Genomic DNA, 26084 nt, shown 5'->3' with positions numbered 1-26084 from the left:
AAGATAAATGAGATATAGTCAACACAGTGCTAAAAGAAAAATTCATACCTTAAATGCCTATTTGAATAATAAAGAATAAAGACAAATGACACAAGCATCCAACCTTAAAAAAGATGATAAAGTGGAAATGTAAACATAAGAAATTAAAGAATCACAAGAGACTAATTTGCATAGAATTTGGTGAATTCTATGAAAATAAATTTTAAAACCTGTATGAAATAGATAACTTTCTAGGAAAGGACATTTGTAAAAGCCGACCACAAAAGAAATAAAAAATCTAAAGTGATAAAGAGCTTCAAACAACAACAACAAAAGAACTAAGCCCAGTTTATTCACAAGATAATTCTAACAAATCTCAGTGATTTTAAACAGCTCAAATTATAGGTATTGACAGACGTATTTAAACTATTTTTGTGAAGCAAGCTTAACATTGATAGCTACACTGACAAAAGAGCATAAAAAACGAATACTGGAGACAAATCTCATTTATAAATATTAGTGCAAAAAATCCTAAATAAAGTATTTGCAAACAAAATCTGGCAGCATGTTACAAGAATAATATAACATAACCTCATGAGATTTATTATGGAAATTATATGAAAATAATTTAATAACCATTCTTGAAAGAATAACACTCAGTAAAATAGAAAAAGACAGATACCATCTTAACATGGCCCCAAAGCCAACCACATGCTTAATAGGGAAACACTGGAGGCATTTTCACAAAAGGCAGGAACAAGAAGTGATGCCTGTCACCATTTCTGTTATTTAACATTTCACTAATGTTACTAGCCAATAGAATTGCAAAGAATAAAGAGTCAGAGGTATAAAATATCGGAAAGGAGAAAGTGAATTTTTTTTTTTTTTTTGCAGATGATATGGCTGTATATTTGGAACATCCAAGCCAATTAACTGCAAAAGGTAAGATAATTCAGTAAGGGAGCAAGGTGAAAAAAATAAACACAGTAGTAATCAATAACTCATGTAGTTAAATATAACAGATAGAAGGTATAATAGAAGAAATGACTTTATATATCGTATCACCAAGGAATAAAATTAACAAGAAATGTACAAGAAATTATGAAGAAAAGTTTAAAATGCTACTGAATAATACAAAAGAAGGTATGAATAAATGGAAATGGTCTTAGAAAGGATGACTCAATATTACAAGGAGGTTGATACTCCCTGAGTTAATCAAATATTTAATAATATCCCAATAAGAATACCAGTTGATATCTTAAATAAGCAAGTGGATTCTAAAGTCTGTATTTAAAAAAAAAGAATACGCAAAAAACTCTGAAAATGAAGTAGGAACTAGTATCACTAGATTTTTATAAAATTATAAAGTCTCAATAATTAAAAATAGTGCTCTGGCATATGAACAGATAAAACAATTAGTTGAGATATAGACCCAAATTCATTAGGTGATTTAGGATGTTACAAAGGTGATATTTAAATAAGTGAAAAAGGGAAACGGTGCTGGGGAAAATGGGTAGCCATATGGAAAACACATCCACATCTTGAACCAGGATCATTTCTAGATGGATTAAAATGTTAAAAGTAAAAAATTAAACATAAAAATACCTGGTGAAATGTCATGGGGGAAGTTTTTATATAACTTACAATTTTCTAAATTTAACACAAAATCCAGAAGTCATAAGAGAAAAGACTGATAATTTCAAATATACAAAACACAAATTTCCACATAGCAAGCCAAAATACAAAGGAAAAAATGGTAAAAAAAAAAAATTTCACACATATCCCAAATGGCTAAGATTGCTCAATTAAAAGGACCTCCTGGACTTCCCTGGTGGCACAGTGGTTAAGAATCTGCCCTGGTCTGTGAAGATCCCACATGCCATGGAGCAACTAAGCCCGTGCGCCACAGCTACTGAGCCTGCGCTCTAGAGCCTGCGAGCCACAACTACTGAGCACATGCGCCACAACTACTGAAGCAGAATACACATTCAAGTGCAGAGAAACATTCTCCAGGATAGATCACATGCTAGGCCACAAAACAAGTCTCGGTAAACTTAAGATTGAAATCATGGCAAACATCTTTTACAGCAACAATATGAGACTAGAAATCAACTTTTAAAAACTGCATAAAACACAAACATGTGGAGGCTAACAATATGCTACTAAACAACCAATGTGTCACTGAAAAAATCAAGGAGGAAGCCAAAAAATACCTGGAGATAAATGAAACTGGAAATACAATGTTCCAAAATCAATGGCATACAGTAAAAATGGTTCTAAGAGGGAAGTTTATAGTGATACAAGCCTACCTCAGGAAACAAGAAAAATCTCAAGTAAAAAATCTCACCTACACATAAAGAAACTAGAAAAAGAAGAACAAACAAAAGCCCAAGTTAGTAGAAGAAGAGAAATAATAAATATCAGAGCAGAAATAAACTAGAGACAATAAAAAACAATGGAAAAGGTCAATGAAGGTAAGAACTGGTTCTTTGAAATATAAACAAAACTGAAACATGTTTAGACAGACTTATCAAGAAAAAAGAGAGAGGCCCCAAAATAAATGAAGTCAGAAATGAGAGAGAAGTTTCAACTGACACATAGAAATACAAAGGATCATAAGTGATTATTACAAACAATTATATGCCAATAAAATAGACAACCTAAAAAATGTGGATAAATTCCTAGAAACATACAGTCTCCCAAGTTTGAATCAGGGAAAAATAGAAAATATGAATAGGCTGATTACCAGTAATGAAACTGAATAATCAGCCAAAAAAAACCACAAAAGCTCCCTACAAACAAAAGTCCAGGAACACAGAGCTTCAGACATAAAGTCTACCAATCGTTTAAAGAAGAGTTAACACCTATCCTTCTCAAACTATTCCAAAAAATTGAAGGGGAAAGAATGCTTCTGAACTCAATCTATAATGCCAGCATCACCCTGATACCAAAACAAGGACAAAGACACCACAGAAAAAGAATATTACAGGCCAATATCACTGACAAACTTAGATGCAAAAATTCCTCAACAAAATATTAACAAACTGAATATGCTTGGGATTTATCCCAGGGATGCAAGGATGGTTCAATATCAGCAAATCAATCAATGTGATACACCACATCAACAAATTAAAGAATAAAAATAATATGATCATCTCAATAGATTCAGAAAATGCTTTTGACAAAATTTAACATCCATTTTTAATAAACATTCTCAACAAAGTGGGTATAGAGGGAACAATACTTCAACATAATAAAAGCCATTTATTACAAACCTACAGTCAACATCCTACTCAATGGTGAAAAGCTGAAAGTATTTCCTCTAAGATCAAGAACAAGACAAAGATGCCCACTCTTGTCACTTCTATTCAGCATAGTATTGGAAGTCCTAGCCACAGCAATCAGACAAGATAAAGAAATAAAAGGAATCCAAATTGGAAAGGAAGAAGCAAAACTATCATTGTCTGCAGATGAAATGATACTATAAATAGAAAATCCTAAAGACACCACCAAAAAACTATTATAAATAATAAATGAATTCAGTAAAGTTGCAGGATACAAAATTAATATGCAGAAATCTGTTGCATTTCTATGCACTGATAAACTATTAGAAAGAGAATTTAAGAAAACAATCTTATTTACAATTGCATCAAAAAGAATAAGATATTAAGGAACCAATCTAAACAAGGAGGTAAAAGAGCTGTACTCACAAAACTATGAAACACTGAAGAAAGAAATTGGAGATGACACAAACAAATGAAAAGATATACTATTCTCATGGATTGGAAGAATTAATATTGTTAAAATGACCATGCTGCCCAAGGCAATCTACAGATTTAATGCAAGCCCTATCAAAGTACTAATGGCATTTTCCACAGAACTAGAACAAATAATTCTAAAATTTGTGTGAAAACAGAAAAGACACCAAATAACCAAAACAACCTTGAGAAAAAAGAACAAAGCTGGAGGTTTCATTTTTCCTGATTTCAAACTATACTACAAAGTTACAGTAATCAAAACAGTATGGTACTGGCACCAAAACAGACACATATATCAAAGGAACAGAATAGAGAGTCCAGAGATAAACCCACACTTTATGGTCAATTAATCTATGACAAAGCAGGCAAGAATATACAATGAGGAAAAGACAGCCTCTTCAATAAATGGTGTTTGGAAAACTGGAGAGCCAAAGAATCAAAGTGAACTCTTTTTCCATACCATGTACAAAAATAAACTCAAAATGGATAAAGACTTATGTTTAAGACCTGAAACCACAAAATTCCTAGAAGAAAACAGAGGCAGTATGCTCTTTGACATTGATCTTACCAATATTTTTTTGGATCTGTCTCCATAAGCAAGGGAAACAAAAGCAAAAATGAACAATAAACAATAAACAAATGGGACTACATCAAACTAAAATGCTTTTGCACTGCAAAGGAAACTATCAACAAAACAAAAAGACACCCTACTGAATGGGAGAAGATATTTGCAAATGATATATATGATAAAGGGTTAATATCCAAACTATACAAAGAACACATGCAACACAACATCAGAAAAACAAACAACCTGACCAAAAAATGGGCAGAATACCTGAATAGACATTTTTCCAAAGAAGACATACATATGACATACATATGAAAAGATGTTCAACATCACAAATAATTAGGGAAATGCAAATCAAAACCACAAGGAGATATCACCTCACACCTGCAGAATGGCTATCATCAAAAAGAACACAAATAACAAATGTTGGCAAGGATGTGGAGACAAGGGAGCCCTCACGCACTGTTGGTGGGAACGTGAATTGGTGCAGCCACTATGGAAACAGTATGGAGCCTCCTCATGAAAATAGAACTACTACAGGAACTAGCAATTCTACTTCCGGGTACTTAAACAAAGAAAACAAAAATACTAATTTTAAAAGATATATACACCCCATGTTCACTGCAGCATTATTTACAATAGCCAAGATATGGAAGCAACCTATGTGTCCATTGATAGATAAATGTATAAAGAAGATGTGACACATATCACATATGTACATATATGAATATTACTTAGCCATAAAAGATAATGAAATATTGCCATTTGTGACAATATGGATGAACCTAGAGGGTATTATTCTAAGTGACATAAGTCAGACATAGAAAGACAGATACCATGTAATTTCACTTGCATGTAGAAACTACAAAACAAACCAAATAAACAAACATAACAAAACAGAAACAGACTCATAGATATAGAGAACAAACTAGTGTTTGCCAGTGGGGTGGTTGAGGGGATGGGGGAATGAGTGAAATAGGTTAGAGAGATTAAAAGGTACAAATTTACAGTAATAAATTAAATAAGTCATGGGTATATAATGTACGGCATAGGGAATATAGTCAATAATATTGTAATAACTTTGTAGGGTGACATATAACTAGACTTGTCATGGTGATCATTGTATAACGTATAAAATATCAAATCACTATGTTGAACACCTAAATCTAATATAATATTGTAAGTCAATTATATTTCAATTTTTTACAGGTAAGAAAAGAAATTCAAGGAAGAGAAAAAAGAAAGAGAATAGGGGTTTATTTTACTCTATTTCTCAATAGGAACATATGTTACATTTGCTTATATTTGGAGAAGAGTTTAAAAGCATAAAAGTTGATACATAGTAAGTAATCATATAAAAAGAGAAAAAAAGAAACTAATCACATCTGACAGCATAATCCCAGAAGAAAATTCTTCTTTTTTTACTGGAAGGGTTATGGAAAAAAATCACCTGGTGTTGACTCCCAAATTACCCTATAGATTCAAATCTCTTTTTTCAGTCCTTGAATGATCCAAATTTCTCAGATTTGAAGACTTTTTGACCTTCCCGTAATATTTATATTGCCAACCCACACAATTTCTTATATATGTCTCACTCTCAATTAAATCTGTAATGGGTTTTGACCAATCTGAGCCCTCCTATTTCAATAATTTTTTAGTGACACGTTTATGGAACCTAGTGCAAACGGTATCTACACAATCACCTCATTTTAAAGTTTATCTTCCCACAAGGCTACTTCAACTTCTCACCATATAAACTGAAATTACACAGTATTTATTGGACTGTTTATCTATATACCCTGGGCCATTATTTCATATAAAAGGTTTTTGGTAAAACAAGAAGCATGTTCTCTTGAACTTTGCCCTTTAATTAGTGTAAGCTCATTAGGGCCTGATGGTCTGACTTCATAGCAGGTAATAGAATGGATCTAGGCAACAGTGCTAAAATTAAACATTCCTTCCAAATGTTTCAGGCAACCCTAAGCCATGAAATGCCTGCCAACCCGTCCCCCACCCCAGAAGATCAACAAAGCAACCGCTGGGCACATAAAGTAGAACCGCCCACTGCAAAGTCCAGTTAATGAAAATCCACAATGGGTAATAGGTCTGCAATATAAGCACATTCTTACAGAAGAATGGATTCCCTTTATCTGTGCTTCTGATTCCAGAGGATGGTCCAGTGAGCAATTAGACCAGCAAAAAACTAATACGCATCAGCACTAAACTGATTAGATAGCTTCACATATATAAGATTAGATTATTATGGAGTTCTTGCCTTTAGAAATCACTAGAGTACTGATCTTAAACACAAGCATTCTAGGGTCATATTGAGTTACAGGGCTTTTTTTTCTTTTTTCTTTTTTTAAGAAATTCAATTCAAATCAGCAAACTTTCAGATCGCCTTTTGTAGAAAAAAGTAATTTGTCTTTTACTGACCAGCACACTTATCCATGTCCTTTGGCTTGCTTCATTAAATTCAATGCACATGTTTTGTACATTTTTTAAGAGGAGAGACACACTCAAGTGTTACAGGCTGTATCTACTTTGCAATTCTGTATGAGGTTAGAATCCCTCTTTCAACAGCAAGTTATTTATCTTCCTAACAGTCTATCAAAATAAATATCTCCTAAGGTAGAGTATTATTAAATATTTTTCACAGCTGAAATTCTCCAACCCCCTCAGGCAGAATTAATAGTTCTTTGCTCAGATATATATCATGATGCTTCTCACCTTTTTAATGGGTGCTGTTGTTGATGGATCTTTTATTACTGCCAGATTGGGAACCCCCTGAAGGCAGAGAACATGTCTTATTCATCTCTGCATAAGTCCCAATGACTTTCACGGTGCCTCCCACATTATAGGTCAATAAATAATGACAACTTGTAGCTGGAGGTTTGTAGTTAGTTCTCTCTCTCTTCTGCCTAATCCCCATGGCACTATTGGGATGGGGGTGGCCAGGCAGAGAGGGGCAGAGGGTTGAAGCACTTTAGACTATTTCTCCTGAGTTCCTATCAATCCCAAAGCCCTAGTTCTCCTTTCCCTTTCAATTCTATTGCTATTTTGACTCCTAGATTCACAATATAACTCTCTTGAATGTGGCAGTGCTGTGCAGAATGGAAATTTAGACCCATGACAGTTCAATGCCGGAACAGGCAGCCTGGAGCACTAAAATTACCCAGTGGCACCTGAGGTCCCTGTTGGTGACACACTCTCACGCTGCCCTTGCACAGCCCTCTTTTCTTTCTTTCTTGCACAACTTCTCCTCTGTCCCTTCCTCTGGTTCTACTCTGTGACTGTCTTTTCTTCCCACACCCCACTATTTCTATTCCCCTGCCTGTGGTCAGAGTAGCCCATGGGCTAAAAGTGTTGCTGAGTAGGGCTGGAAAATAGCCAGCAGAGTGCTGCCACTCTTCTTTCACTTGGCCAGAACAAAAATCATTAATCGATTTTTAAGACTCTTGTCTGCAACCCCCAAATCCTAAAACAGGGCTAGAGACGGCCACCACCAGTTAATACGAGCATGCGTGGGAGACGAAATTCACTTGCAATCTCTAGGGAATTTTTATTCTCTTGGCAATAGAAAGTATTCATTTATTTAAGCCTTAGTACTGAACTGTCAAAATAAAAGCTTTCTTTTTTTTTCCCTTAATCTGCCCCAACCCCACTTCCATCCTGATTGACTGGTAGCGACTCTCCTGAAGCGCTGTGTTTAAAGTGATCAAGAGATCACATCCTGGCCCAATAATAAAAGGTGCTGTAATGCATTAGCAACGTCTTGCTAAGAAATCAAGAATAGAAAGTGGCAACATACAAGCTAGATATTTGCTGCATTTGCCCTGTGCTCTCGTCTGGTAAATTACTATTCCAATATCCTCAATGTAATCATCAGGGCTTGCAAAGTTTATTTCATTCATTCCACCAATGAACTGAACTTGAGTTTGAGTTAGCTCATTACAATTGAGTATGAGCCGGCACTATTAGACATTAGATGTATAAAGATAACTAAACACAGTCCTTAATGTCAGGCAACAAATACTCTAGCTTCTAACAACCACAGTATTCCATTTGTGCTTCAGTAAAACCAACCAGTAGGCAACGTTATCTATGGTCTCCCAGTTTAAGGGAATGGCTTGCATGGAACCATACTTTTATTTAAACCATGAAATCTTAACCTTGGATTCCCAAAAGCCTAAGCCAGTCACAGATATTTCAGAAGGTCTCCCAAGATTTTCTTGTTACATTTGAAAGGGCCTAGGTGATGTAAGTTCAAATAGTTAAATATTGTGTTCCCCTCCAAAGAGTTTGGGAATCTGTGGATTACATTTACATAGTACGCGATATTGGTGACAATCGCTGAAATCAGGACAAGCCCACAGAAAATAACAGACTAAAGCAATACAGTTCTGCACAGATATGAATACAGTTGACCTTTGAACAACTCGAGGTAGGGGGGGATAGGGGTGCCAATGCTCCACAAAGTCAAAAATCTGCCTATAACTTATAGTCAGCCCTTCTATCCCTGGTTCCTCTATCCTCAGTTTGGCATCTGCAGATTCAACCAGGCACAGATGGTGTAGTACCATAGTATTGACTATTGAAAAAAATCTGCCTATAAGTGGACCCACGCAGCCTAAACCCATGTTGTTCAAGGGTCAACTGTACATGCCATGCAAGCAGTGACTAACTTGCCAGAATAATCAGTTTAGGGTGAGGTGTGACTAATGTAGGAACTGTGACATTGACACATCCATGATGGGAGTGACAACCAGCCATCTGTGCTCAAAAGAGCTGTTTCCCTGCAAGAGGAGCATCTGGTCAACCTGAGAACTGGGGCAGCAGCAGGGCGAAGAGTGAAGATCAGAATGGAATATATACACGCTTAGTTCTCTGAGTTGAATCACCCTCTGCGATCAAGGTCTCCTCCTCTCTCTATCAAATATCATGGTGGTTTCAAACCCAGAATCCTCCCAAGCATTCGGCTTCTGTTTTTTAACTAGGTACAGCCCAATGTGAAATTGGGGGATGGTGTGTCTTCCCCCAAACCAGCCAAAATAAATCCAGGAATTGGTTGATTTTCAGCTGTTGCTCTCTACTGCAAGATGAGATGGGTATTGCCCCTCTTTTACCTCCCTACCCCCCCCTTCATTAAAACCAAATGGATCCACAAGATACGGTATTTCTCAAGGTGCAGCCCATCGACCACCTGCCTCAAAATCGACCAAGGAAACATTAAAATGAAGATTCAGGGGCCCCACCCAGGAAATATTAAGGGCCCGTGAATCTGCATTTTAACAATTTACCAGACAATTCATAAAGGAATTGAAGTGTAAGGATCCTTTCCATTCTCGGGTAATGGATTCATGGGAAAGGGCTTTTCCCATCTAGTTCTTAAAGGCATCTAAAATATATCAGAAAAACTGGTCACATCTGTGCAGTGGTACCAGGGTGACGCAAAGTTCAGATCACTGGAAATTTTCCGAAGGTTGACATGAGGCCTCACCATCAGCCTGTTGGGCCCAGAATAATCCTGTTCCCTGAGTACACCAGGCGTACGGAGGCCGGATGGCTGGATGTCTGTCGCGTGGTGATTCGAGGCCTATTTACAGACAGGGCATAGATCTTCGACCCTCAGAGGGCCTCTGGCAGCCAGGTCTCGGCCTTCACGGGAGAGGCAGAAGCTGACGTAGCTCCTTCCCAGTGCCGGGCCGCCTGCCTTGCTATTTACTGACGGATATTCCTGGCTCCGGGAGGGTAGCTCCCAAAGTGAGTCACGGAGGGATTTTTGCCTGCATTTCTGGCCAGAGCTGCTCAAAGCCAAGCACCTATCCTTCCTCCTGCCCCCATCAATCAATAGCAGACACAACATAACATGAACCAGGAAAGCTTCAAGTTCAAACACGGCCACTGAGGGAAAGCCCACTGTCCACTGATTCCCTGCTTCCTTTTTAAGAAAGAAGACATCAGAGATAAATAGAGAAAATCATTCCCTTGCTATTTTCAAATATCTAACCTTTAACTTTGTTTAACTTCAATAATTGCCTGAGTTGAGACTACTTTTAAAACCAGGTTCAAGTTAGATACTAAGTTCTCTATTTGATTTTATTCACTCTAGATTTCCTTTTCCATCACCTCAAAAAAGCAATCATTTTGATTCATGCACCCTTATTTCACAGCACACATTTTAACACCCAAACAAAAAAGCCCCCATGCTAATGCTTCTATAGAATGAAAAGAGTTGAATTTGTGCATTTCCAAAGCATTTGTAAATCTCTTGGTACTCCTACCATGCTTCTAGCAAATACACTTTACCAGGCATATTCAGAACATGATTTTGTACAGAATTCTTACCTTGTCCAGAACTGCACCTACAGGAAAGATCTACAGTCAATGAAAGAATTAAAAAGTTAGAGAAGAAAATGTCTAGAATTTAGTGGACAGCTTTCATTTTTGCAATGAAAGAAAATGGATCCTGTAGGGTGAACTCAAAGTTTCCTTCCAGCACTGAAATTGTGATTTGCCTTGTATGGTGGAAGCTGTTGGCACCCTTCACCACCAGGGTCGCCACACAGGCCCACAGCATCCTACAGCGAGCACCTGTGTCTCTACCTGCCTGACTGTTTTCTCTGGCCACAGGAGCCAACTGAGTTTATGCATAGGTAGGAGGCAGGTGCTAGGGAGTTAACGCCTCCAGACAAACTCTCAGCCAATGACACAGGTAGCTAGGTTAACCAGCTCCTCGCCCTCAGATGACACAGCCCTGAGGTGTGCTTCACACCATCTCCCAGAAACAGGTAACCTGCTGACATACCTTGTGTTGGCTTCCCTGACCCACTTCCCCACTCCCTGACATACTTACCCTCCCTTATACTCAAATTCTTGTCTCAGGATGTAATTTCTGGCAGAGTCCACCCTAACACCCAAGGTCCCACAGTTATGGCAGAAAGGGAAAATCAAGCCAGTTTGGTTTTGTATTTTTTAAAGAGAAATGTATTGGGGAACACAGACGAAGAAGTCAATAGCTCTGTCTCAAACAGTGTGAGAGGTGTTCATCCGGTTCTTAACAAGTGCCAAGTTTTCAGAATCTTTATCTCAATTAATACTAGGGTGTTATTCAAATGCTGGAGAGGGTGTGGAGAAAAGGGAACCCTCCTACACTGTTGGTGGGAATGTAAATTGGTGCAGCCACTATGGAGAACAGTATGGAGGTTCCTCAGAAAACTAAAAATAGAGCTACCATGTGACCCAGCAATCCCACTCCTGGGCATATATCTGGACAAAACTATAATTCAAAAAGATACATGCACCCCTATGTTCATAGCAGCACTAATTCACAGTAGCCAAGACATGGAAACAACTGAACTGTCCATCAACAGATGAATGGATAAAGAAGATGTGGTTCATACATACAATGGAATACTACTCAGCCTTAAAAAAAGAACAAAATAATGCCATTTGCAGCAACATGGATGGACCTAGACATTATCATACTAAGTGAATTAAGTCAGAAAGAGAAAGAAAGACCATATGATATCACTTATATGTGGAATCTAAAATATGACACAAATGAACCTATCTACAAAACAGAAACAGACTCATAGACATAGAGAACAGACTTGTGGTTGCCAAGGGGGAGGATGGTGGGGGGGTGAGGGATGGACTGGGAGTTTGGGGTTGGTAGATGCAAACTATTACGTATAGAATGGATAAACAACAAGGTCCTACTGTACAGCACAGAGAACTATGCTCAAAATCCTGAGATAAACCATAATGGAAAAGAATATAAAAAAGAATGTATATATATATATATGTATAACTAAATCACTTTGCTGTACAGCAGAAATTAACACAACATTATAAATCAACTGTACTTCAATTAAAAAAAATACTAGGGTGTTATTAAGAATTGAAGAACACATATCAATCAGGCTCACAACTAATTTAGTGACCAATTTTGAGGTAAAACTAAAAAAGCAACCAAATTTCCTCAAAGCCAAAAGTAGCATTTGGGATACTTGCTGTAAGAGGGCAAAGTGTTAACAATTCTGTAGGCGTCTTCAGAACTAATATTTAGTCTGAGTAAGCCCAGTGTCTCTATTTGGTTCACTATGTTTCAGTTTTGCTTTAACCAAGACACTTTTGCAATATTTCATTTAATTTGTGTTGGAGTAACCCTACAAATACTTGCTGGAAAACTTGAGTTTTTATCCTTTGTTTTTATTAACCTGGCATTTGGTAACACTTTTGTCTCTGTAACAATACACAATTTTTATCAAATTAAGTTTTGTGGGCAATTTGCAGGTTTTCAGGACAAAGGCTTATCCCTCTTCCATTGTTATATTGATGGATACATAAAGACACGAAAAGAGGATTTCCAATTTGAGCCTCCACTCCACTGAGTCTGAGATCACCCAAAAGATTAATTTAGGATGAAGAATGTAGTAATATGGTGTACTGGTACAACTTTCTTCTCAAGGAAAGATATTAAATATCTTAAAAATAGTCATTGCTGCAGCAACACTGACAGAAGAAAAACATATATATCCATGTTTTCCAGAACAAACCAAGACACTGAGGTTGCAAGTGAGCAAGTGAATTGCTGAGACCACTCTGAGTCAAAAGTGTAAATGAAAACAGGTTGCAGGACCCTAATTCCAGATCATGCTGTCTAGATAAAAAATTTGATTATTTAACTTCACTGCCAGACAGAGGTGGATTTACCCCCAATTCAGTGAAGCTTAAACTTCAGGACCCTAGATGTGCATGCATCACTTCCAGAGCCCTGAGTGACCCCCTCATATGATCTCACATGGTGATATAATTTTGTAAAATCTGCAAAAGTACCATTATTCTAACTGTAATTCATTAAGATCAATCTCCTAAAGAGGACCTCCCCAAATTTTTTAAGCTTCAGATTCTACAAATTTGGAATCCTTTCTTCTGCTGGGTCTACATGAACATTACATGTATTTTTCAGCTGAACACTTACCCTACAAATCACAAACCCACCAAGAAGTTTTCTTCTCCCAAAGAGACTTTTTATTACAGCATTAGCTCAGGCCTCACAGCACCTCCCACAAATAATGACTTCACTAATCCACAGACCTAGAGAAAATATTTTACAATTACTCTGAACCTTTGTGAGAAACTTAGGAAGCTTTAGTGCATCAGTGAGCAGTTAACATCTGTGGGTTCCTACTGAGATCTGAGGTTTAAATCAATTAGTGTTAACCTGGACTCTCTGCAATGGGCTTTCATAGAGAACAAGCATATGCTAATGTTTTAAATTAAAAATGTACTCTCCTGTAGAGAATGTCCACCAGCATTCTCCTTCTTTGGCCCATGTAATTCTTATTGCATTTTGCACTCCAAGAGTGGTTATGGGACTCATGGAAACAATGAATCCCAAAAGAAAATATTTCTTTGTAAGAAACCATAACTCTTTGAATCCCATTATTTTGTGGACTTTTAATCATGTAGCTCTTTTTATCTTTGTTTTTTCATAAGCCCCTGCAGCTCTTTCTTCATTCTCCACTCCCAAATCCCAGCCAAGATACTAGATAAAAAGAGATGAGTCCTAATTTAATAGCAGGACACCCTGGTGTTACCATGCTTCCAGGCTAAGGGGTAGACCTGGAGAGGAGCTGGCAACTCAGCCTTCTTTCCAACTCTTAGTATTGTAACTAGTATTGTCAAGTTGCCTGCACAGGTTTCATTATCAATAATAATAGCTAACACTTATTGAGCTCAGATTATAAACCAGGCACTACCCTAAGCATTTGGCATGTATTATCTCATTTGAGCAGCCCAGTAACTCTAGAGGGTAAGTAGTCTTTAATGTCTCCATTGTACAGATAAGGAAACTGGAGGTCAGCACAGTTAAGTAACTTGCCCATAATTAGTTTTTACAGATATCTACTAGCTTGAGTTGGCATCTGTTATTTGCAACTAAAGAGTTCTAACCAAAACAACTAAATCTTTCTCACACCAAACCCAAGTTCTTAACTATGAAAATTTTCATTTTTCTTTCTGTTAATGGCGACACAATACAAAAACATGTAAATTGTGACACCAATAACATAAAGGTTGTGTGTGTGTGTGTGTGTGTGTGTGTGTGTGTGTGTCTGTAGGGGGGAGTAAAAGTGTAGAGCTTTTGTATGTGATTGAGGTTATGTTTTTATCCGCTTAAAACAGACTGTTAAAATTATAAGATGTTTAATGGACTCCTCATGGCAACCACACAAGAAAATCCCTACAGAAGATACATAAAAGATAAATAAAAAGTAATAAAAGAATATCAGTACAAAACATCAATGAAACACAAAAGAAGATAGCAAGAGAAGAAAAGAGGAACAAAAGAACTACCAGACAGACAGAAAATGGCAATAGAAGTCCTTCCCTATCAATATTTACAATACTTTAAAAACTAAATGGATTAAACTCCCTAATCAAAAGACATAGAGTGGCTGAATGATAAAATACAACAGTCAACTATCGCCTTCTACAATAGACTCGCTTTAGAATTAAGGACACACACAGGCTAAAAATAAAGGAATGGAAAAAGACATTCCATGCAAATGCTAAACAAAAGAGAGCAGGAGTGGTTATACTTATATCAGACAAAATAGATTTTAAGTTAAAAACAGTCACAAGAGACAAAGAAGGACATAATATAATGACAAAAATATTAATTTATCAGGAAGATATAGCAATCATACATACACCCAACATCAGAGCACCTAAATATATAAAGCAAACAGTGACAGAACTGAAGGGGAAATAGATAGTGATTGTAGGAAACTCCAATACCCCACTATCAACAATGGATAGAACATTCAGACAGAAAATCAATAGGAAATGGCAGTCTTGAACAACACTATCGATCAAATGAAGCTAACAGACACAGAACGTTCCACCCAACAGCAGCAGAATACATAGTTTTCTCAAGCACACACAGAACATTATTCAGGATAGATCACATGTCAGGACACCAACAAATTTAAGAACACTGAAATCATACCAACTATCGTTTCTGACCACAGTGGTATTAAATTAGAAATCAATAACAGGAGGATCACTGGAAAATTCACAAATGTGTGGAAATTAAACAACACACTCCTGACAAAACAATGGATCAAAGAAGTCAAAATAGAAGTCAGAAAGTGTCTTGAGACAAATGAAAACAAACATACAACATTCCAAGATATATGGGATGCAGCAAAAGCAGTCCTAAGAGGGAGGTTTGTAGCAATAAACATCTACATTAAAAAAGAATTCAAATAAATAACTTAATTTTACACCTTAAGAAACTAGAAAAAGAAGAATAAGCTAAGCCCAAAGTTAGCAGAAGGAAGGAAATAAGAAAGATTAGAGGAGAAATAAACACAATACAGACTAGAAAAACAATAGAAAAAAATCAATAAAACTAAGAGCTAGTTTAAAAAAAACAAAGTTGACAACTCCTTAACTAGACTAAGAAGAAAAGAAGACACAAATAAATAAAATCAGAAGTGAATAAGGAGATAATAACTGATGCCAGAGATATACAAAGGATCCTAAAAAAACTAGTATGAACAAACTGGATAACCTAGAAAAAAATGGATAAATTCCAAGAAACCTACAACCTACCAAGACTGAATTAAGAAGAAATAGAAAATCTGAATAGACTAATTACTAGCAAGGAGATTGAATCAATAAACAAACCCTCCCAAAAAAGAAAAGCCCAAGACCAAATGATTTCATGGGTGAATTCTACCAAAAATTTAAAGAAGAATTCACACCAATCCTTCTCAAACTCTTCCAGAAAACCAAAGAGGAGAGAACACTTCCAAATTCATTTTATGAGGCCAGCATTATCCAGACACCAAAGCCAGACAAGGACACCAGAAGAAAAGAAAATTACAGGCTAACATCCCTAATGAACATACATGCAAAATTCTCAACAAAATACTAGTAAACCAAGTTCAGCAGCATATTAAAAGGATTTTACACCATGACCAAGTGGGACTTTTGCCTGGGATGCAAGGATGGTTCAACAACTGCAAATCAATCAATCTGATACACCACATTAACAGAATGAAGGATAAAAATCCTATGATCATCTCAATATATGCAGAAAGAGCTTCCGACAAAATTCAATATACATTCATGATCAAAACTCTCAACAAGTTAGGTATAGAAAGAATATACCTCAACATAATAAAGGCCATATATGACCTAGCCCACAGCTAACGTCATAATCAACAGTAAAAACCTGAAAGCTGTTTATCTAAGATCAGGAACAAGACAAGGATGCCCACACTTGCCACTTCCATTCAACATAGTCTTAGCCAGAGCATTTAGACAAGAAAAAGAAATAAAAGGTATTTAAAATGGAAAGGAAGAAGTAAAATTATCTCTGTTCACAGATGATATGATTTTATACGTAGAAAACAGTAAAGTTTCCACATCCAAAATGTTGTTAGAACTAATAAATGAATTCAGTAAAGTTACAAGACACAAAATCAACATACAAAAATCAGCTGTTTTTCTATACACTAACAACAGACTATCTGAAAAGGAAATTAAGAAAAAAACCCCATTTACAATCACATAAAAAAGAATAAAATACTTAGAAATGAACTTAACCAAGGATGTGAAAGACTTGTACACTGAAAACTGCAAAACACTGATGAAAGAAATTGAAGAAGACATGAATCAATAGTAAGACATCTGCCTTCATAGGTTGGAAGAACTGATATTGTTAAAATGCCCATTCTACCCAAAGCAATCTACAGATTCAATGCTATCCCCATTAAAATGTCAAAGTCACTTTTACAGAAATTTTTAAAAATTCTAAAACTCATTTGGAACCACAAAAGTCTCAGAGTAGCTAAAGGGATCTTGAGAAAGAAGAACAAAGCTGGAAGCATCACATAGGCATCACACTTCCCACTTTTAAAATATATGACAAAGCTACAGTACTTAAGACAGTATAGCATAAAAACAGACCATATAGACCAATGGAGCAGAATAGAGAGCCTAGAAATAAACTCATGCATAAACAGTCAACTGAATTTGATAAGAGTGCCAAAAACACACAAGGGGGGAAAAGACTAGTCTCTTCAACAAATGGTGTTGGGAAAACTGGATATCTACATGCAAAAGAATGAAATTGGATCCTTATCTTACACCATACACAAAGTCAACTCAAAATGGATAAGACTTAAATATAAGACCTGAAACTGTAAGACTCCTAGAGATAAACATCTTGACATTGGTCTTGGCAATGATTTCTTGGGTTTGACACCAAAAATACAGACAACAAAAACAGACAAGTGAAACTAAATCAAACTAAAAAGCTTCTGCATAGAAAAAAGAAACAACAGAGTGAAAAGTCAACCTAAAGAATGGGGGAAAATATTTGCAAACCACATATCTGATAAGAGGTTAATATCCAAAATTTACAAGAAACTCCTGCAAGTCAACAGCAAACAAACAAACAAAAACTCAATTAAAAAATGGGTAAAGGATCTGAATAGACATTTCTTCAAAGAAGATATACAAATGGCCAAAAGGTAAATGAAAAGGTGTTCAACATCTCTTATCATCAGAAAATTTAAGTGAAAATCACAATGAAGTATCACCTCACACCAGTTAGGATGGATATCACAAAAGAGATAAGTGATAACAACATCCTGTAGGTAAGAATGTGGAGAAATTGGAACCCTTGTGCACTATTGGTGGGAATGTAAAATAGTGCAGCTGCTATGGAAAATAGTATGGAGGTTCCTAAAAAAATTAAAAAGAGAACTACCATACGATCCAGCAATCCCACTTCTGGGTATATATCCAAGAGAATTGAAATCAGGATCTCAACTTTTAACCAATCCCCTGCTGTCTGGAAACCCCCATTGTAATAACTCATCATTGTAAAGGTTAAACAACTTCCTCATTTTCACTTTATAAGCCATCCTGTAATGTCATGCCCCTGAACTTCATATCAATGTTTGAATTTGAAAGCTCCCAGTTTGTGAACTGTTCTTATATGCATAACGAACTCCTACTAAATACTTTTTATTGATATGGTGGTTTTAATTTTGCTATTTCTGGATTTTTTGACAACATTATGTTAAGTGAAATAAGCCAATTGCAGAAAGACAAATACTGCACGATTCCACTTATATGAGGTATCGAAAATAGTCAAAATAATAGAAGCAGAGGACAGGTTGGTTGCCAGGGGCTGGGGTAGGGGGAACTGGGGAGCTGTTGTTCAACAGCATGAAGTTTCAGTTACGCAACATAAACTCCTGTGATACAGTGCCCATAGTCAGCGATCCTGTGTTGTACAGTTCAAATTTGTTAAGAGGGTTGATCTCATGTTCCTACACACAGACACACACACACACACATACACACACACACACAACACACAAGAAGACTTTTGGAGGTGATGGATATGTCTATTTCCTTGATTGTGGTGATGGTTCCATGGGTGTATCCCTATGTCCAAACTCATCAAATTAGGTACATTCAGCGTTTTTAAATATCAATTACACCTCAATAAAGGTGTTTTTTAAAAAAGGTTGCCAATGAAAGAAGTATGTTTTCCCACTGACTTCCATAATAAATCCAAAGGTGCATCTATGAATATGGATTGAAGAAGGCCTATTCTTGAATGGAGTGTCCTACCCTCAGAGGTTCTGATCTAATTGCTCTGCAATGTAGCCCAAACATCAGGGCTTTTTGAAACTCCCCAGATGCTTTCAAAGTGCAATCATAGTTGAGATCATCTGATGTACATCAGGACTTCTCCAACATGAATAAATGTACACCTCACCTGGGAATCTTGTTAAAATGCAGATTTTGATTCAGGATGTCTAAGATGGGGCCCAAGAGCCTACATTTATAAAAAGCTTTAGGAGATCTGAAGGTTGCTGGTCTGTGACTCACTCTTGGAGCAGCAAGACTCTCATAGGTACCAATATGTAACCAAAAGGGTAACTTGGATACAAGAAAAGTGGCTCCTGTAGAAAATATAAACAGTGCTTCTTGGCTAGTGTGGGGTGACTTTGTAAGGAAATCCATGAGTGGGACTCCATCTTTTTCATTCTGTTTCCCTAAATTTATCAAGCACCCACAACATCATTGATCTGTTGTAGTGCTCTAAGTCAACCACTCTTGGGATGGGGAGAGAACATCTTCCTTTTATGAGTAGAGACACTCTGGAATGGGAAAGATGCATTCATCTTTTTTTGTATTGCACCCGCCTGTGACAAGCTGTAAACAACAGGGGAAGTCATGTGGCATTTTACCTGCAGCCATTTGTCAGGTGTCATAATTCAATGGAAAAAAAAAAAAACGCCTTTGGGAAAGTATAATGAATGTATTCCTCACTATCGAATTTCTATTTATGCTACTATCTTTTTAGAGTCTCAAGTATTATCTGTATTGTAACATTATTTTAATATTAATATCATTAAGCTTTTTGGAGAATACTTATTTGATACACAAACAGAAGGTATTTTTGGTAAAATAAAACAAGTATAACATTTCAGGATTTTCATTCTCCATAAAGTTTGTTCCTAGAAATAACCAGAAAAGACATACTTCTCACATTTATGACACTATTAAAGATTTTATGGCTATTTTTTTAAAGATTTTTTTTAATGTGGACCTTTTTTTTAAAGTCTTTATTGAATTTGTTACAATATTGCTTCTGTTTTTATGTTTTGGTTTTTTGGCCACAAGGCATGTGGGATCTTAGCTCCCCGACCAGGTATGGAACCATCACCCCCTGAATTGGAAGGCAAAGTCTTAACCACTGGACTGCCAGGAAAAGTCCCTTATGGCTATTTTTTAACATCATAGAAATGTGAGTGCTGGTTTTAATTTTCATGGAAGATGCATAAATGAAAGGACTTAAATGTGACCTCAGGAGGTTTCTTCTAGACCAGTGGTTCCCAAATGTTTTATCGCAGGACCCCTTTCCATCCTTAAAAATTATTGAGGATAAAAATTGCTTTTGTTTATGTTGGTTATTTCTATTGATATTTACTCTTTTAGAAACTAAAACTGATATGTTTATATCCTTATTAATTCATTTAAAAATAACAATAGTACACCCATTACATATCACATAAATAATATATTTTTTAAAAGTTTATTTCCAAAATACAAAATATTTAGCAGAGTATCATTTTTTTTTTCTACATTAAAAAAATCCCTTTTGAGTCTGTATTACTGGACATTCATATCTGCTTCAGCATTCAATTAATTTTGCTATGTTATATTTATTAAAGCATATAAAGAAAATCTAGCATCTCAAGATCTAGGATCTCGAAAGGAGAGAATATTTTAGCATTCAGATAATTGTGGATCTCTTTCTTTGATACTACACTAAAACTCAACAAGTGGTCACTTCTGAAAGGTTAACTGCAACATGGAATCAGAAACCTTGTCAATAAACTTTCATTCTGTGTTACATTAAAATCTATTGGTCTAGCTTGCTCTTTGAATGGATCTCTTACCCATGCGTGATTTGGTAACATTTGGAGCATACTGATTCACCAAGTTATGGCAATCTTCCAAATGTTGATGCATTTCATTATACAATATCAAAAACATCAATTAATATCACCACCAATCTCATCAGAAAAGTTTTTACATATTGGATTAAGCTCATGGTGGCAGATAAAAGTTTTCCAAAATTCAAATTTTCACTTGATAAGTCAGAAGGAGAAAGACAAATACCATATGATATCACTTATATGGTGGAATTTAAAATATGGCACAAATGAACATATCTACAAAACAGAAACAGACTCACAGACATAGAGAACAGACTTGTGATTGCCAAGGGGGGGGGGGTGGAGGAGGGAAGGAGTGGGAGTTTGGGGATTAGCAGATGCAAACTATTATATATAGGATGGATGAACAACAAGGTCCTACTGTATAGCACAGGGAATTATATTCAATACCCTGTGATAAACCATAATGGAAAAGAATATGAAATAGATTGTATATACATATGTATAACCGAATCACTTTGCTGTACAGCAGAAATTAACACAACATTGTCAATCAACTATGCTTCAATAACATAAGATAAAATTTTATCATTGGCAACAAATGATGTCAGTTGTTTTCCTTGAAGTGACAGGACCAATTCATTCATTTCTTTTTAAATGTCAGCTAAATATTCATGTCTCAGTATCAGTTATCTGTAGTCACTTTATCAAGTGAAAAGGAAACATCTCCTGGTGTTCCAGGAAAAACATGGCTAGTTCAGCTACAGCTCAACTCCACAAGTGATTTTCTTCAAAATAGCCGTCCTACTTCACATGCAGGAGAAGTGTTTGTGCATAGTTTCCATTTACCCACATAGATTATTAAAAATATGTGTGCTCAATAGTCAAGATTTAATAATAATAATTTTTACTGCCCCATTGAGAACATTACTAAGTAAAATTGGCTTTTTGTTTGTTTATTGTTGTTTTACTGCAAGTGTGTGACAGTGAAGAATACAATGACAACTAGTACAGCTTGGAGCCACTCCCTTGATTTGTGCTAAGGCACCAGCAGTTTTACCCACCATTTGACTTTGCACCATCATTATTTGACCACAGAAAGTGTTCATTTATTTCTTGAAAATACTACTATTTTCTGCAATGGTGTTCCATGGAACACATTTGGGAAAAGCTGTATTAAATACCCGCTTTATTCCTTTCCTACTTCTAAATCTATGAAAGAATTTATGGTTGCACAAATCTGCCATTATCTCTTTGAACTGACATATATTTAGGGGGTGGGGACATTTTTACCAGTTTTCATTAGGCTTCAACGTTCTTTCCTATAATTTACAAATCAAGTTTTGACGCAGGTCTGTAGTACCTAACACAGTGCCTGCAACAAGAGTATGTTCTGAAAATGTTTATTTCGTTATACTTTATCATTTTTAAAGAGGATTTGAGGCATTTAACCAAAACATACAATATAACAAATGCATTTTAAAAATCTGATCAAACAAAAAATTGCAGCATGTCAGGGCCCGCAGCGTAGTGGATATGCAGTATGTTTACAACGTGGTTAATGCTCCTGTTCTGACTGATGGCTGTGATCAGAAGAATTTTTGGAACTATATGCTTTTCAAAGATATAGAAACAGTCATTATATACCTCTCAATAAAATTCGAATACACAAATAGCCATATGGAAATTATAAATTTAAATCCGTTTGGGGGGCTATGTTAATCACAGATAAAATCAGTCTAATTAAAGCTGGGACCCAGCCCCACCAAAAGTTGCCTCTAGGAGAAATCTGAACTATTAATACTTTACCTTACTGTACCATACAAGTACCATAGAGAGGAAAGAGTAATAAACAGAATAAAATAAAATTTTTTAAAAAGTGCAGCATGAACACTTATAAGAAGTGAGTTGAAAATTTGACTCAGAACTTCCTCATGGTCAAAAAAGCCATTAAATCTCACTCAGAAAGAAAAGCCACATTATGAACTTGGGTTTTAATAAGAATTAGGCAAAAAAAAAAAAAAAAGAATTAGGCAGAAGAGAAGTCAGGGTCATAGAAAGTGGTCCCCATCCATAGCCAGAGGGTTGAGACAGTTTAATCAATATTAGATACAGATTTCTGTTTCAATTTATGAGTAGTAAAATATTACTTCCCTATAATTTTATTATTTCACTCATAATTATAATAAAATCTACCTTTTAAAATAAAATCTACTTATGATTGTAGCTGTGAGGAGCCAAGTTGTCCAAGTGTCCAAGGGAATTATCTGTCTCATTCACTGAACAAGTTAAAATCCCTCAAAGTTTCACTACAATAACTCAAGAATCATAATAGCATCACATGCCAATCATTCTAGAAGGATTAAAGTTTGTAAAGAAGTCTAAATATATTTGTTACTCTATTAATTTACTTACTTGGGAAATATTTATTGAGTATCTTTTGTGTACAAAACCACTGGCTGTGAGGTATGAGCACCAACATAAGACTTTCATGTTTCCTTGGAGTCAGGTATCCAGGTGTGATAGCTCATGCAAATAATTTTTCCCCCAAATATAAAGATACTTGAGAAGTAGCTAAGAGCAAGCAAATTTTGCATTAACTAGGGATCATCTTTGACCATTGTGTACAGGGCTTGGATAAGAGCTCATATTAAGTAGATGTGCTAATTTAGATTTGGGACTACACAGCACAATGTGAAATGGAGACACACACACACACACAGACACATACACACACAGGAATATTACTCAGCCATAAAAATGAATGAAATAATGACATTTGAAGCAACATGGGTAGACCTAGAGGATATCATGCTAAGTGAAGTAAGTCAGACAGAGAAAGACAAATACTGCATGATTTAACTTCTATGTGGAATCTACAAAACAAAACAAATGAACAAACACAACAAAACAGAAATAGATCTATAGATACAGAGAACAAACAGGTAGTTGCCAGAGAGGAGGGGTGTAGGGAGAGTAAAGAAATAGGTGAGGGAGAGTAAAAGGTACAAACTTCCAGCTACAAAATAAATGAATCTAGGGGATGAAATGTACAGTGTCAGGAATATAGTCAATAACATGTAATATTTTATTAGGTGGCATATTTTAACTAGATTTATCATAGCAATTATTTTGAAATGTATAGAAATATAGAATTACTATGTTGTGTACCAGGAACTAACACAGCGTTGGAGGTCAATTATACTTAAAAAACAAACAAACAGGGGCTTCCCTGGTGGCGCGGTGGTTGAGAATCCGCCTGCCAATGCAGGGGACACGGGTTCGAGCCCTGGTCTGGGAAGATCCCACATGCCGCGGAGCAACTGGGCCCGTCAGCCACAACTACAGAGTCTGGAGCCTGTGCATCTGGAGCCTGTGCTCCGCAACAAGAGAGGCCGCGATAGTGAGAGGCCCGCGCACCACGATGAAGAGTGGCCCCCGCTTGCCGCAACTGGAAAAAGCCCTCGCACAGAAACTAAGACCCAGCACAGCCATAAATAAATAAATAAATAAATAAAATTAAAATAATAATAATAATATTAAAAAAAAAAACAACAACAAACCCACAGAAAAAAAGATCAGATTTGTGGTTACCAGAGATGGGGGTGGGGAGGGGAATTGGATAGTCATTCAAAAGGTACAAACTTCCAGTTATAAGATAAATAAGTACTAGGGATGCAACGTACAACATGATAAATATAATTACCACTGCTGTCGGTTATATATGAAAGGTGTTAAGAGAGGAAATCCTGAGTTCTCATCACAAGAGGAAAGATTTTTTCTATTTCTTTAATTTCATATCTTTATATGATGATGGATGTCTGCTAAACTTATTGGATAATCATTTCATGACGTATGTAAGTCAGATCATCCTGCTGTATACCTGAAACTTATGCAGTGCTGTATGTCAATTACCTCTCAATAAAAATGGAAGAAAAAATCAATCCGTTAATTAAAAATCTCCAACTCTGTCAGCTAACTGACCAAGGAGGATTTATAATAAAGAACCTTAAGAATGTGTCTTACTTGTCCTGAGTAGCATTTTGAGGGCTGGAAGGAATTACATATCTGAAGGATATATCCAGAGCCTCAGGAATTACATCTCTTACCACAAATGGGCCTCACAAAAACAATGATGGTAGATGACTTGTAGCACAGTATTTTGTGATTTGTACTGAACAATCTATTTGAACAAGAATAAAATTCAGGCAGAATTAGACTTGCTGAAATTCTCTAATAATCATTAGAAACCCTGCTACCATTTTTGGTATGATGTGTTCCAGACACTAGCAAATCTCTACAAACCAAATGAAACTGATGTTAACATCACCATTTTACCGATAAAGAAACTGAAAATCAATCAATGAAGTAAATAATTTGTAGAGGTCATATAGCCAAAAAACAGAAGAGGTAGGAAACAAATACAAGTCTGTTTAATTTCAAGTTCCACGCTTGTAAATGCTATGCAGACCCACCCTTAAAAAACTATTTATATTCTGCCCATTTCTGAAGAGGATTTGCAGGTAAAACCTAGGCTACTTGGGAAGCTGACATAATTTTAATTTACCTTCCTCAATGCTCCTTTGTGGAATCCAAATAAGGCTCTCCCTCTATACATATAATTATTTCTCCTAACATTTGTACAGTCTTACCTTGGTGTTGAGCTTTCTGACCAGAAGTTAAAGCAAGCAATTTAGCTATGACTGTGTTAGAGAAACGACAGAGAAGAAAACATGACTAACAAAAAGGTAATTTTTGTCTTGGCCTCCATTCATTTAACAAATATTTCTTGAGTAGCTTCTTCACATCAGGAGTTGTTCTTATGCACTGGGGATATGACTGTAGGCAAATAAAAGGATCTTTGCTTTCATAGAACATGTCCAGTGGGCAAGAAAGACATTTAACAAAAATAATATAATGTGAATAAACAAAGAAACAAAAACTAAGAAAGAGTCTCTATGGAAAAAGAATAAGAATCTATGAGGGCCTATAATGAATGAAGGCTTTAAATTCAGAGAAGCCTTCCCTGAGGAAGGGACCCTTTAGCTGAGATCTAGGTATGATACGGTACTAACACTACATAAAGAGGATGAGGTTCGAGAGAGAGCATTCTATAAAGAGAGACTTGGTTCTTCCCTGGTGGTCCAGTGGTTGAGACTCCGTGCTCCTAATGCAGGGGTTCAGGGTTTGATCCCTGGTTGGGGAACTAGGATCCCGCATGTCGCACGGCGCAACCAATAAATAAGTAAGTAAGTAAATAAATAAATAAATAAA

General features: G+C 36.1%; 1 protein-coding gene across 1 annotated transcript in view; it reads right to left on the bottom strand.

Annotated features, from left to right (window-relative positions):
- The window catches only part of UBE3D (ubiquitin protein ligase E3D), a 292261-nt gene that overhangs the window by 41167 nt on the left and 225010 nt on the right, over positions 1-26084 (bottom strand). The window lies entirely within an intron of this gene.

This window comes from Balaenoptera physalus, assembly GCF_965194825.1.
Source record: "Balaenoptera physalus genome assembly, chromosome: 9".
In the NCBI taxonomy this organism is placed as follows: Eukaryota; Metazoa; Chordata; class Mammalia; order Artiodactyla; family Balaenopteridae; genus Balaenoptera; species Balaenoptera physalus.
Note: the sequence above shows the minus strand (reverse complement) of the source record. Positions and strands in the feature narration are given on the sequence as shown.